This window comes from Vombatus ursinus, unplaced genomic scaffold (genome assembly GCF_900497805.2).
Source record: "Vombatus ursinus unplaced genomic scaffold, bare-nosed wombat genome assembly UNPS02014798.1, whole genome shotgun sequence".
In the NCBI taxonomy this organism is placed as follows: Eukaryota; Metazoa; Chordata; class Mammalia; order Diprotodontia; family Vombatidae; genus Vombatus; species Vombatus ursinus.
In genome coordinates this window covers 52,839,526-52,853,525 of record NW_020954576.1, presented here as the reverse complement: position 1 = coordinate 52,853,525, position 14,000 = coordinate 52,839,526, and the positions used below count along the sequence as shown (strand labels likewise).

General features: G+C 45.5%; 1 protein-coding gene across 2 annotated transcripts in view; it reads left to right on the top strand.

Annotated features, from left to right (window-relative positions):
* Window positions 1–14,000, top strand: part of PEAR1 (platelet endothelial aggregation receptor 1) — a 43,585-nt gene that overhangs the window by 192 nt on the left and 29,393 nt on the right. The gene's annotated exons all lie outside the window — the stretch shown is intronic.

Here is a 14,000-nt window from a genome sequence, read left to right as displayed (position 1 = left end):
CCAAAGCCTGAAGCAGGTGAGTGATCCTCTTGGTGCAGGGGCTAAAGAGGAGGTTGGGATTGGGGTACTCCATAGCAGAAGAACTAGAGACAGCCAGGGGCTGGTCACAAGAGGGATAGGTTTGGAGGTTTGGGTGATTTTGCCCAGGGGAAAGATCCAGGGGTGCTACGAGTGTGTTTTCCTAAACAGGATACCCTCATCCTCCCGCTCTGAACTCCCCAGGAATTAGGATCAGAAAGGGAAGGAAGAGAGATAGAGATTGACCTACAGAGGGATAAGGGAAAGTGATTGAGAGCTGGGGCAGGGGCCGTGCAGTGCAGCACTGTGGGAAGAGAGGGGCGAGGGCTAGGCAGCTTTTTGTACTTGTAGTCAATAATGGCTCTGCATGTAAATGATATGCAAATAAGTATCTTTTGAAGTTCACAGTTGGGGGCTTTTGTAGTTGAACCCCAGAGCTTCGTGATTCCCCTCCCTCCTTGTCTTCACTCCTCTTAAATCAAAGAAGGGATCCTCCTCATGCCCCCATCTAAAACTGCTCTAATCCAACCCCACCCCAGTTCTGGATGATCTTCCCTCTTTCAGTCCCTTGAGTCTCTGTTTCCCAACACCTGGAAGAAAGTTTGTTCCTGGACCCTGGGGGCAGTGAAGGGGTGGAATGGGAAGAAGGAGAAACTGAGGTACTGAGAAGAGAAGGAACCTAGGAATCCCGGCCCTTCATTCTCACACTATGCCTAGCTATGGAGTCCAGGGAAAGAAGAGAGGAAGGGATAGAATTCAGACATATTAATGTGCTTCTGGGAGTAAACTGAGGTACAAAGCAGGAGAGGGCTAAGGATCTGAGCATCTTGTCCTCAGTCATGCAGCACAAATATGGCTGAGGAGCAGGTGGGGTGAAGAGGAGGAGGGCCAGAGAGGTCTTCTCCTCTATTAGACTGGACGTTCCTGGTAGGCAGGGGCTGGTTTTGCCCTTTTTTGGGGGGGGTAGTATCCTCAGCACTTAGCTCAGTGCCTGGCACATAGTGGGCCCTTAAAATGTTTCTTGAGTTAAATTGTGTTCAGATTCCCAATTCCTCCCGTGACTCAAAGCCTACTGACCATTCCCAGCTCCTCCTTCCCCAGTTCATTCCCTGGTTCAACTTCCCAGTGCTCTGAGCTAACCGTTTAAGGATAGCTTCTCTCAGGCAGGGCTGGGTTCTGACCCCTGGTCCCTGAGGACTGGGAACAGTCTGTGCTGGACAGAGGTTCCCAGGCTCTGGGGGAAGGGGAGTACTGGGCATGCAGCTCCAATTCGAGGATTTGGCACAGAATCCCCAGATTTTACCTCACCCTGGTTATTTGTGATGGTAGAGGAGTGGGTGATAGGAGGCTGGAAAGGTCATATCATCCATTCCCCTACCTCTGGTCAAAAACAATCCTAGGCCCATGATTGGTGTGTGTGTGTATGTGTGTGTGTGTGTGTGTGTGTGTGTGTGTGTGTGTGTGTGTGTGTGTAAGCAGGAGAGTGAGGGCTTCCTCTCCTCCAAACAAACTCCATTTATTTCTACATCTCCCTTCCCTGAGTACTGGGAAGTTCTTCCCATAATCTAACTTTCCATCGATTTATTGTAATTGAGTTATTTGTCGAGTTGTTCTCTGTTGTGGCTAGAAATTAGGATGGTGAGGTTTGTCCCTCCCTTCCTCCTTTCATGGGAGATGAGGAATGGGGTGGAGAAGAGGGCGTGTAGGGGGGATGTTGGTATTTGATCCCCCCCCCCACTCCTATCAGACTCTCCCAGAAAAGGAAACTTTCTCTATCCCGGACAGCTCTGTCCACCAATCGGAAACCGGAGTCAGATAGGGCTTTGTAGCCTTGTTTTTCCCATACCCTCCCAGTTTGTAGGGAGTAGAGGCTGTGGCCTGATGTGGGGTGGGGTAGGGGTGGGAAGATGAGAGGACTGGGAAGGCTAGATTAGGGTAGGCAGGACCTTCAGCTGAAGCAGCTGGTATATAAAATTTGAGTGCTGCCAAGGTTCCACTTCCGAATTTCTTCTCCACTCACCTGCCATGGAAATTGAGATTCTACTATTAACAACATCTCACCTACCTCAGGGGTTAAGATACAAGGGCCTCAAGTGAAATTAGCATAGGTTATCTTGGAGAGATGTCCTGGCAACCATTAGCCCCTTAGTTCTCATTAGTGAGTCAGGTCAGCTCCTAGCCCCTGGCACAAAATGAAGAATTAAGGGAATAAAAAAAGGAAAGAGACAAGGCATGGGGCTCTACTGGGGAAGGCAGTGAAATAAGAGATAGGGGCAGAGAGAAGAGACTGAAAGAATGCAGAGAAGTAGAGAGACAGAGAGAGGCCAGAGAGGAGACAGAGAGAGGCGGCGTGCTCAAAGAGAGCAAAAAGAAGAGACAGAAAGAGAGTGCAGAGAGGCAGAGAGATAAATAGATAGGAATTGGAGAGGAAACAGAGAGACAGAGAGACAGACAGAGAGAGATATTGAAGAGGAAAGAAACAGACAGAGACAGAGACAGACAGAAAAACACAAAGAAAGATACTGAAAAAGGGAGGGGTGAGAGAGATACTGAAAGAGAGAGAGAGAGAGAGAGAGAGAGAGAGAGAGATACCAGAGAGGAAATAAAAGGAGAAAATCCAAAGAGACAGAGAAGGCAGAGAGAGAGAGAACCCAGAGAGGAAACAGAATGAGAGAGACAACAGAGAGGAGGCAAAAACAAAGAGACACACAGAGACAAAAGAAGGCAAGAAAGACAGAAGATAGATAGAGACCAGAGAAAGAAAGATAAAAAGAGAACATAGAGAAACAAATGGAAAGAATGCAAAAAGAGGAAAGACAAAATGGGAGAAATAAGAAGAGGGAAACAAAGAAAGAAGACAGAGTGAGAAGACTGAGATAGAGAGGTCAAAAAAAATACACAGAGAGGATAAATAGGGTGACCAAGAAAGCCCAAAAAGACCACAAAGGGAAGTGAAGATAAAAGAGACAGGGTGCAGAAAAAGGCCAAAAAGAAAAATCAAGGATAAAAAGAATAGAAACACAGATGGGGGTTTAGGGGTGGGGCATAAAGAGCTGTAGAGAGTGACACATAATAAGACATCAATGAGAGAGACAAAGAGACAAAAGGTTAAGAGAAATAAAGGGGAGAGGGTTGAGGGTGTCTTGGGACCTCCTGGGTCCTTTCTCTTCCCTCTCCCTATGCGTCAGTCTTCATTCTTCCTACCCCTGGGCTAGACCTCACATGGTAGTGAAGAGTGCCATTCCTGGTCCTGGAAGTTTGTGGGGAAGGCATTGTGGACTAGACAATAAGGATCTAGGACTGGTGAGATGGAGAGGTGGGAAGGGGTGGTGATGGGGGTGCCCCCAGGTGACTCAGTTCCAGATGACTCAATACTCTCCCTTCTCCACCTCACTCACTATTGACCAGTCACAACAAAGGAATTTGAAGTTCAGATATCTGACATTCCTCTGGCAAGGCTGGGCAGCCAGGAGTCCCCAGGGTCAGGGCAAAGGGACATCAGTCCTTTACAATAGTTGGGAAGTACTAACTTCAGCCTGACCTCTTGCAATCCCGACAAAGAAGATTGAATAGCAGCCTTGGAGTTGGGAGAACTTAGAGTTGAACTCCCCTCTTCTATTATTTAGCCTAGTGAACAGGGAAGCCGCTAATTCCTTACCTTCTCCCTTTCCCTTTTAATAAAATTTGGGATTTATTGGGGTTGAGGGGAGTGACCATCTGGGCCTGAGTAGGGTCAGTACAAAGTTAGGACCAGGGTAAGACTAGGATAGGAATTGAGGTGAGGATTTGTCTCCCTGAGATACTTAAGCACAGTTGGGGCTGGAGTTGAACTGAAAGAGGAGTAGGCCCCTCCCAAGGCCATTGCATTCATCCCCCTGTCTCCAGTCCAGGATACTCCCTAGTCTCACCTCTTCCTCTAGTTCTCATGTAGAAATCATCACCATCAAATATGATTAGGCATCTCTTATGCCCCAGAACTGTGCTAGGTGTTGAGCAGGTAGAAAGATGAATGAAACATAGCTCTTGCCCTCAGGAGGCTTACAGTTTACCTGAGGAGGCTGGAAATGTTCACTCGTGCATCACATTTCTATCAACACAATAGCTTACATTTCTATTAAACTTTAAGGCTCAGCAGGTGCTTTCCTCACAATAGTCCAATGAGGTAGGTAGTGAACATATTATTATCTCCATTTTACAGATGAAGAAATGGGCTCAGAGAAATGTTGTTCAGTCATGTTCAACTCTTCATGACCCCACTGGGGTTTTCTCAGCAAAGATGTTGGAGTGGTTTGCCATTTCCTTCTCTAGCTCATTTTACGGATGAGGAAACTGAGGCAGACAAGGTGAAGTGATCTGCCCAGGGTCACCCAGCTAGTAAGTGTCAGAGGCCAGATTTGAACTCATGAAGATGAGTCTTCCTGACTCTAGACCTAGTGTTCTACCCACTGCACTGCCTAGCTGCCCCTCAGAGAGATGAGGACTCATTAAAGAGTTACAGGCCAGGACTTCTAACTGTAACCTAGGCAGGACCCTCCTGAGGTCATCCCCCCGGGCTCTCTGGGACCACTGGTTTTCCCATCAAAGACAATGTTCCCTCCAAAGAATGGGGCTGGATGTGTTCAGTACCCAGCAAGTGACCTCTGAGTTTCCTGCAATCTTTAGCTCAGACACCTGCCCCTATGTAAGGCTTCTCCTGATTTCCCCAGGTGTGAAAGTTCTCTCCTGACTCAAATGAGCATCAAGCATACAGATCTGTGCCCTTGCAGAATGTCAGCTCCTTATGGGCCCCAAGAGGAGGGCCCTTGAGAGACTACACAGTAGGCTTGCACACAGTAGGCTCTTAAAAAATGTCTGGTGAATTGAAATGAGTCATGTAGATATTAAAGGCTTTTGGGAGTTCAGAGGGAGCAGTCATTTCTAACTGGGGTAATCAGCAAAGGACTTTATGGACTAAGGGATATTTGAGCTGAACTTCGAAGGATAGGTAAGATTTCAGAATATAGACTGTCTAAGAGAATATTTGAGGGAACAGCGTGAGCAAAGGTAAGAATAAAAAAGGCAAACAGGGGAAACTGAGCTGGGTTGGCTGAAGTAGAGAGTTGCTACAAAAGTTTAGTGGGAGATAAAATCTGGCCCTTAGGGCAGCTAGGTGGCACAGTGGATAGAGCACTAGGCCTAGAGTCAGGAAGATTCATCTTCATGAGTTCAAATCCAGCCTCAGACACTTACTAGCTGGGTGACCCTGGGCAAGTCACTTACCCCTGTTTGCCTCAGTTTCCTCACCTGTAAAATAAGCCAGAGAAGGAAATGGCAAACCACTCCAATATCTTTGCCAAGAAAACCCCAAATGGGGTCATGAAGAATCAGGCACAACCAAACAATAACAATGTTCAGGTTTAAATTTTGGAAGGTTGTGAAAGCTGGGCTGAGAAATTTAGTTTTTATCTTGTAAGCAATAAGTAGTCACCATGTTTTGACTGTATGAAGTAAAAGAGGGTGTGTGTGTGCGTGTGTGTGTGTGTGTGTGTGTGTGTGTGCGCGCGAGTGTGTGGTAAGATGGTTTAACTACCACTCCAAGGTGAACCAGAGTTGAGAAGATTCCTGTAGCCACAGGTTACATTGCTCCCCAGCTGCAGTGGGTCCATCAGAGTTGTAGTGCTTCTTTCTCTCTTTCCTTGGCTCCCTCTGCCCACCCAAGGCCCAGCTCTCACATTTCCTGATGAGTAAACACTTTGGGCCCAGGACCCTCAAGCTCTTATTTCCTGAGCTGTCGAGCAAGCTGAGGCCCACCCCCTCTTTGTCACCACCCAATGCTTCCTGACCACCAAGCAGCTCTCACTCACACTTCCTATCCTGGTGCTCGTGGGCCAGAGTCTGCTTTGTTCCTGGTTGGTCTCATGCTTATGATCTGAAACAGGGAGCGGTTTATGGGAGGGAAGAGTGTAAATAATAATAATCACTTCTACATGTAAATAAATAATCATTATAGCTAGCATTTATATACCACCTACTATGTGCCAGACACTGCTAAACACTTTACAAACATCTCTTTTGATCCTCACAATACTCCTGGGAAGGAGGAGCTATTTTTAACTTCATTTTACAGTTGAGGAAATTGAGGTTAATATAGGTTAAGTGACTTGCCTAGGGTCATACAACTAGTAAGTTTATGAGGCTAGATTCGAACTCAGGTCTTCCTAACTCCAGGTCCTGCACTCTATCCACTGAGACACCTAGTTGCCTTTATATACACCTTGATATGATGCTTTAAGGTTTATAATTTACTTGACACTTTATCTCATTTGGGCCTTACAACAATTTTGTGTGACAGGTGCCAGAAGTATCCCCATTCTACAGGTGAGGAAATCGAGATTCAAATAGGTTAAGTGATTTTTTTTTTAGGCAATTGGGGTTAAGTGACTTGCCCAGGGTCACACAGCTAGTAAGTGTCAAGTGTTTGGTCTGAGGCTGGATTTGAACTCAGGTCCTCCTGACTTCAGGGCCAGTGCTCTATCCACTGCACCACCTAGTTGCCCCAAGTGATTTTTCCATAGTCACAACTAGCAAATGCCACAGATGGGATTTGAACTCAGGGTTTTTGGTCTTCAAATCTAGTACTCTACTACACCACCCAGCTGAGCAAAAACTTGGGTTAACTAAAAGCATTATGAGAATTCAAAAATATGTGTGTGAGTGTGTGTTAGTTCACTGAGGGGAAGGCAGAATGGGAGGGGCAAACTGTTGACTATAGGTTCATAAGTTGAGCTTCAAGTAAACCTGTCTGTCTGTGTGAGGGGAGGACACCTGGAGTTTTAGTTTGTGTGCTTGGGAGCAGAGAGGGAGAGGAGGGAACGAGAGAGAGAAATATAGAGAGGCTGGGAAGAAGACAGGGAGAAAGAAATAAAGATGGAATGGAAAAGATGAAGAAGGAAAGAGAGAGAGACAGAGAGAGAGAGAGAGAGAGAGAAAGAGAGGGAGAGAGAGGGAGGGAGAGAGAGATTGGAAGAAAGACAGCGACAAAAGAGAGACAGAGATATGGGAGAGGTATGGTCAAAAATAGAAAAACAGAAGTGGGGAGAAAAATGAAAAATGTGGAGAGACTCAGAAACAGACAGGGACCAAGACAGAGGCAAGGGGGGAGAGAGAGAGGGAGACATAGAGATACAGAAATAGGGGAGAGAGGGGAAGAGAGGGGGAGATTGAAACCCAGAGAAGGTCACGCCATTACTCAGAGGCCTCAGAGATTCTGTGGATGGGGGTTGTGGGGAGCAGGTGGGATTGAGCCAGACCTGGGCCCAGAGCTTTATGTCCTGCCCCTCCCTTGGCCTAGTGACTCTCCTGGAGGGTGGCCCAATGCCTGGGAGGGATCAGGTTCCCTAGGGGCGCCTAGCTCCCTACCCCCACCATTTCCTTTCCCTCTGTCAGCGTCTGCAGCCCCAGCTCTGTTCCCGGATCAACTTGGAGGTTGGGGTATCTTCAGGATAATGAGAAACAGCTTTTCCTGGTATTAGGACCAGTGGGACATGAAGGCATGAAGGGAGATGGGGACTGGAGGAGGAGGGTTGGGGCTCTAAACAGGGAAAAGAAACCAGAAAGTTCTTCTTGCTGTCTTACTGTTCTTGTTCTTTCTGTAAGCCAGGCTTCAACCCCATTGCTGCTCAGCTAAAATAGATTCCCCTACCCGGAGGCTTGTTCTAGCCTTCACCTCTAGGCCTGGGAGGGACTAGCTGAGGAACAGTGAAGATAAAGGAGGGATCTAAAGGAGGGGGGTTAGAAAGGAGAAAGGCAGGGGAGAATTAGGAAAGGGTGCTGGGCAGTAGGCAATGTCTATGGGGCAGATCTGGGGTGGGTGGGTGGTGATGGAATCTGGGGACTAGCTAGGCTCCAACTGGGGGGATTCTTGGACCCTGGCAGGGATCCCAGATATTTCCAGATCTCTTGTTGGAGGTGGGAAAGAGAATATTTACAGTCAGACAACTGACATTTCTCTCTTTCCCACGATGATCACATTCTTGTGGTAGCTTTTCCCCCTCACTGTTCCCCTTCCCTGTTTCTTTTTATCCTCTTACCCCCTCCCTATCTCCACTCTCCCCAACCCTCTCTTTTCCTCCCTCCCATTCTTCTCTTTTCCTTTCTTGCTATCCCTCTGTCTTCTCTTCCTCCCAATTCTTCTTTTCCCCTCATTTCTCCCCCTCTCCTCCTTCTCCTATTCCCTTCTTTTTCCCCATTCTTCTCTCCCTCTTTTCTCTCTTCCTGTTCTCCCCTTTCTCTCTATTCCTCTCTCCCTCTCTTTTCCTCTCACCTCATTTCTCCCCCATTCCCCTCTTCTCTCTTCTCTCCCTAGTCTCTCCCCTTCTGCTTTCCCACTGCTCTTCTCTCCTCTCTCTCTCCATCTTCCCTCCCTTCCTTCTGTACCCTTTTACTCCTTCCTTCCTCCTCCTTTCTTTCTGGGCCTCATTTTTGGCACCGAAGAAAGGCCAGAGGGAACTAACTGATTGCTGGGAAGGACTAGTTACTGACTGGAGTAGGGAGCACTTCCCACTATTGGACCTGAAATTCAGGCCATGCAAATCAATATGCAAATGACCCAACTCCTGACCTCAGCACTTGGGGAATGCCAGGACCCCAAAGCCTGAGTAGCATTCCTGTACTAGGAGGATAAGAGGAACATTGAGAGTAAGATGGAGAAGCACAGGAGAAAAAGGGAGGATAGCCATGGAATGAGGCAGAAAGAGAATGGAATGGATGGCTTCTGATTTCCTTGGCCTGGAGCCTATTCTGAAAAGGGGCTCCCGGGCCGGAATCCTGGACACTCGGACTTCTGGGTTCCATCTCTGAGTGCTTGCAAGTGAGAGGGGCTGGAGGAGGGGCAGGGGCTGAGGAAGGAGGGGGAGAGGTGCAGGGATTCCTAGTTTCTTGGGACCGGACCCCTAACAAGAAGGTTAAAAGAGCTTGCATGTTCAGAGACCTGAAGTATGGAATATTGTGCCTATTGGCTGGGTGGACATGTGTTAGTTGGCTTTGCAGAACTGCTTTTTTTTTTCTTTTAAATTTTTGTTGCAAAGAATGACTCCCTGGGTAGAGGAAGAGGGAGAGATATATTTTTGGAAAGGAAGCGGGCGGGGTAAGCTTAGAAATGAAAGAGATGTAAAACAAAAAAGATCAATAAAATTAAGATTCAAAAAGTTTTTTTTTTTTTAATGAAGTGAGCTTAGAGATCGTTTAGCCTAACCCTTTCTTTACTGATTGATGCTGAGGCCCAGAGGGGTTAAGCGACCTGCCTAAGGAGACGGAGGCCGCTAGAAGAAGCGTCCAGATTGGAATCCTGGCGTTTTCACCAGAAGAGGAGGGAGGCCTTGGGGGAGATGGGGCGGTGATCCACAGAATTGGTTTAAGACCAGGGAAGTCAGAAACCAACCTATCCCCCCTATTACTTCCCTGCTGTTCTCCACTCTTCCGAACATTCAGGTGGCTGAAGATGGAGGCAATGAGAGTGTACGGGGGTGAGGCTTTGGGAAGAGAGAGATGCCTGGGTACCCTCCTTCTGATGGGGAGGAACATAAAACATAGGAAGCCCAGCCTAGCTAAGGAGACAAAGGTGCAGATTACAACCGGGGGATAGGAGTGGTGCCTGAATCCTTATCCCCATGCCCTACGCAGTGGGGAGAGCACCAGCAGATGAGGCTGGCCACCAGGGGCTGAGCTTTTGGCCCGGCCAGGAAAGCTCCGCGCCCCACCTTTCCTCAGACCATCCCGCCCTTGTCTTTGGGACCACACACCGATCTCCCTTATCTCCTCCCTCTCTCCCCTTCCCTCCCACGCAGCCCATTGCTCTAGCCTGGGAAGCAGATCAGCTGAGTTCTCTCCTCTCGAAGCAAGCCCCACCCCCTGTGTCCTGGGCAAACGACGTTACCACATCACTCGTACAAGCTGCCCACTCAGGCTTACGGAGCAGGAATCTTGGGGGCGCAGTTTATACTCAGTTTCATTGTTTCAAAAGTTGGAGTTTATGTCTTCCGAATCCGGCCGTGCTCTTAGATCAAGGTTGTGCTGGTAATTGTGTAACAGCCTGATCTCTAGGGGGAAAATGTACACATGACAAAGTTTTAAATTTAATCTGCATGATTAACATTCTCAAGTCTGGAAAATCAACAAAGCAATGAACTTGCCTGACTTGTAGCTTTTGCTGGTTTCCAAAGTGCAAATGCTCACACTGAAAATTTAACAATCTAATTTAACAATTAATTTAAGTTAATTTAACAATCCACTCTTCCAATTCCTTTGGAGTGGACTCCATTACACCTCTGCCTTGGATTGTTGGGATCATAGACAGCTAAATCACTCATGTTCCGATGCCCCTGGGAAGGTGCCATTGATATACCTCCTGTTTTTCCCCTCTTTTATTTAGATAGGCGAAAACATGTGATTTTGAGGTGTGAAGGAGTTTAGAGGCCATCAGGAATTAAGCTTGTTATTTTAAAGATGATAAAACTGAGGCTCAGCGGTGAAGAGCCTTTCCCACACAGGGAGTAAGTGTTGTTGTTGTAGTTGTTCTGTCATGTCAGGCTCTACATGACTCCATGAATTTTGTCCATGGGGTTATCCTGGCAAAGATACTGAAGTCATATGGGGATTAAAATTGTCCAACCTACAATAAAAGAGACTGAGGCAGAGCTCTGAACCAATGGCACTTTATTAAAGGATCTGTGGCCCCCTCTAATGAAGCAGACCTCAGATCTTCCTCACAATCTGAGATGCCCCCTTCTTCCAGCATCTTGTTTTTATAGGGTTTGATACCCAAATACGCAAAAATGGCATAGCAAAATACAGAATTTCATTGGTTGATAGACTTTGCTCTTGAAGGCCAAAAATGACGTATTAGCAGGGGGTCCCAGGTTGGGTAAAGCATGGGCATCTCCACTGACTAAGTGGCCATAAGATGGTCATAAGATGGTCATAAGATGGTCACCTTCTCCTATTGGACAAGAGAGAATGTTCTAAAGGTACAAAAATAAGTTGGGGGACTCTCCAAAGCATCAAGGCATCCTACCCGTGCTGGGTTTAGACAGGGAATTTGAGTAAAACAGGATGGAAATATCTTTGTCAGCATTTTCAAAGTTTCGCAAGTTAGCCTTAGAACTTGGTAAACAAGTAGTGAACATTACGCTAAAGTTTGAGGCCCACTATAAGAACCTATCTATCTAATTATCCCTACGTGATTTATGTAAAATATCAGACTGATTAATACTGATTGGACTAGAGTAGGGGTCCAAATGAATTATTTCTCATAGTGGTTTGCCATTTCCTTCTCCAGTGTGTCCCCATATTACAGATGAGGAACTAAGGCAAGGAGGGGTTAAGTGACTTGTCCAGGGTCACACAGCCAGTAAGTGTCTGAGTCCAGATTTAAACTCAGATCTTTCCAACTCCAGGCCCTGACTGTACCACCTAGAAAGTATTAGAGCTCAAATTTGGAGCTCAGGCCTTCCAATTCTCCCATTCCAAAATCATTGCTTTTAACCATGATGCCTCATTTCTGATTTAAGTTTATAGGTAACTAGAAGTACCTAGGTCACACCTTAGAGACTGGGTTAGACACATTTGGCCAAGAAAGCAAGTAAGCTTGTGTATCCTTTGCTTTTCATTGTTTCTTTCTTCAGTACCCCACAAAAGTAATCTTCTTCAACTCTAGAAGGTGTCCATTAGTCTGAGAGAAAAAGGATTTCCTTTCTTCATCTGGGCCAGGAGAGCTAGAGTTTAGCCTAATCCTTTCATTTTAGTGTTTGAAATTGAGGCTAAGGGGGGATGTCTAGGTCAGAGGCTCCTACCTTGGGGGATCTGACACAGTGAGGAGGGTAAAGTAGACAGAGATGTAAATAGGTATGGAAAAGGAAATGGCAAACCACTCCAGTATTTCTGCCAAGAAAATCCCAAATGGGGTCACAAAGAGTCAAACACAACTGAAATGACCTGACAACAACAAAAATTTTGGAAAGCAGCCTAGTAGAGACAGCAATGGTTCTAGAGTTAGAAACCTGGGGGGTAGAGGGTAGGAAGGGGGAGAAGCAGTTGGAGAAATAGTTCAAATCCTGACTCTGACACTTACTAGCTTTGCAACCTAGTAGAAATCACTCCTCATGGGAATGAGGAGTGGGAATGAGAGTATTTGCACAAGCAACACTTGTGAAGCACCTACTATGTTCCAGGCACAATGCTAAGTGTTGGATTGGGGGGGGGGGGGGGATGGAGCTTAAAGCAAAATAGTCCCTGCCCTGAAGGAACTTACATTCTCATAGGAGAGACTCAGTCCTTCACAAATTTTGTGAAGCAAGGACTTTGTAAACCTATATAAGTTGTAAACTATTTTTTATATTAGAAGATAAAGACAATCTTATAAAGGGCAGTCTGGGGTTGAGCTATAGCTACTCATAACCCTTCTTTTCTCCTCAAATGTTTCTTGACACAAAGACATTGACTGAGATGGAGAATAGAACAGATGAATCAGCTGGCTCCAACTCTAGACATCCTAAAACCAGTAAATGTTAGAACTGGGAGGGACATAGAACATAGAACATAGAACATAGAACACAGCATGTTACAACTGGAAGGGATTTTAGATTTGTGCAACCCAATCAATCAAGCTTATTTTCTGTGTGCCAGTAACTATTTTAAGCATGGGGAATGCAAAAGCAAAGAATGAAATAAGGCTTGCTCCCAAGGAACTCACAAAATAAATATGAAGAGAACAAATATAAAGTTATTAAATATGAGATTGTTTTTGTTTGTCCTCTGTTCCTGAAGAGGACCAATTATGTCACAAGGGCCATGTCTTGATTTGCATATGAGATAGTTTGAGAGAGAGTACACTTAGAGTGGAGGGGAGTTGGGAAGGAAGGAAACAAGCATTTATTAAATGCCTCCCATGTGCCAGGCTTCATATAGAAAGATTCTTGAGCTAGGTCTTGAAAGAAGACAGGGAGTCTAAGAGGGAAAGATGGGGAGAAGTGCATTCCAGGAACGGAGGACAGGCATTGGGAGATTGGAGATGGACCATCATATTTAAGAAACAGAGAGTCAACCAGTTTGGCTGAATAACAAAGTGTGGGATGGGAAGCGATGGTCAACAAAGCCAGAGACACAGATTTGGACCATGTCATGGAGTATTTTAAGATCTGACAAAGATGAAGAAACTCTGGCCCAGGAAAGGCAAGTTATTTTCCTAAGTCCACACAGCTAGTAAAGGTTATACTCCTTAGTTAGTTACTCCTAGTGTTTCTGTTTGTGTCTCTGCTCTGATTAGGATTTTAATCAATGATTAGATGAAGGCAAAGATAATATATTTTTCAGTCTCTGATAGGAATAGCTACTGTGTGGGTGATAGAACTGGTATCCAAAAAGATGTGGTAGACTGGAACAAGAAGGCTGAAGTTACAATTTGGATTCTAATAAGGATAAATGTAAAGTCCTATACTTAGGTTCAAAAAAATCAGTTTTTTAAATATAAGATGGAAGAGATATGGGTAGAAAATCAGTACATGTGAAAAAGACCTGTAGAGTTTTACTGGTCTGAAAATTCAGTATGGATTAATAATGTGACATGGAAACCAAAAGAGCTAACACAGTCTTAAGCTGTATTAATAGAATTATATAAACTGATGCAAAGTAGAATAAGAAGAACCAGGAAAACAATAAATACAGCGACTACAATGTAAGTGGAAAGAAAAGAATCAAATTGAATATTGTATAATTATAATGACTAAGCTTATCTACAAAGAAGAGAGAAGAAAACAGTACTAACCATCAGAACTGGGTTTTTTTTGTTTTTTGTTTTTGTTTTTGTTTTTTGCTATAGCAACTCATGAAACCGAAGGGAAAGAGAATAAGCATTTAGTAAGAGCCTATTATGTGACACAGCACTATGCATACTTATGCATATTACCTCCGGTGATCTTACAACAAGCCTGAGGGGTGGGTGCTATGTA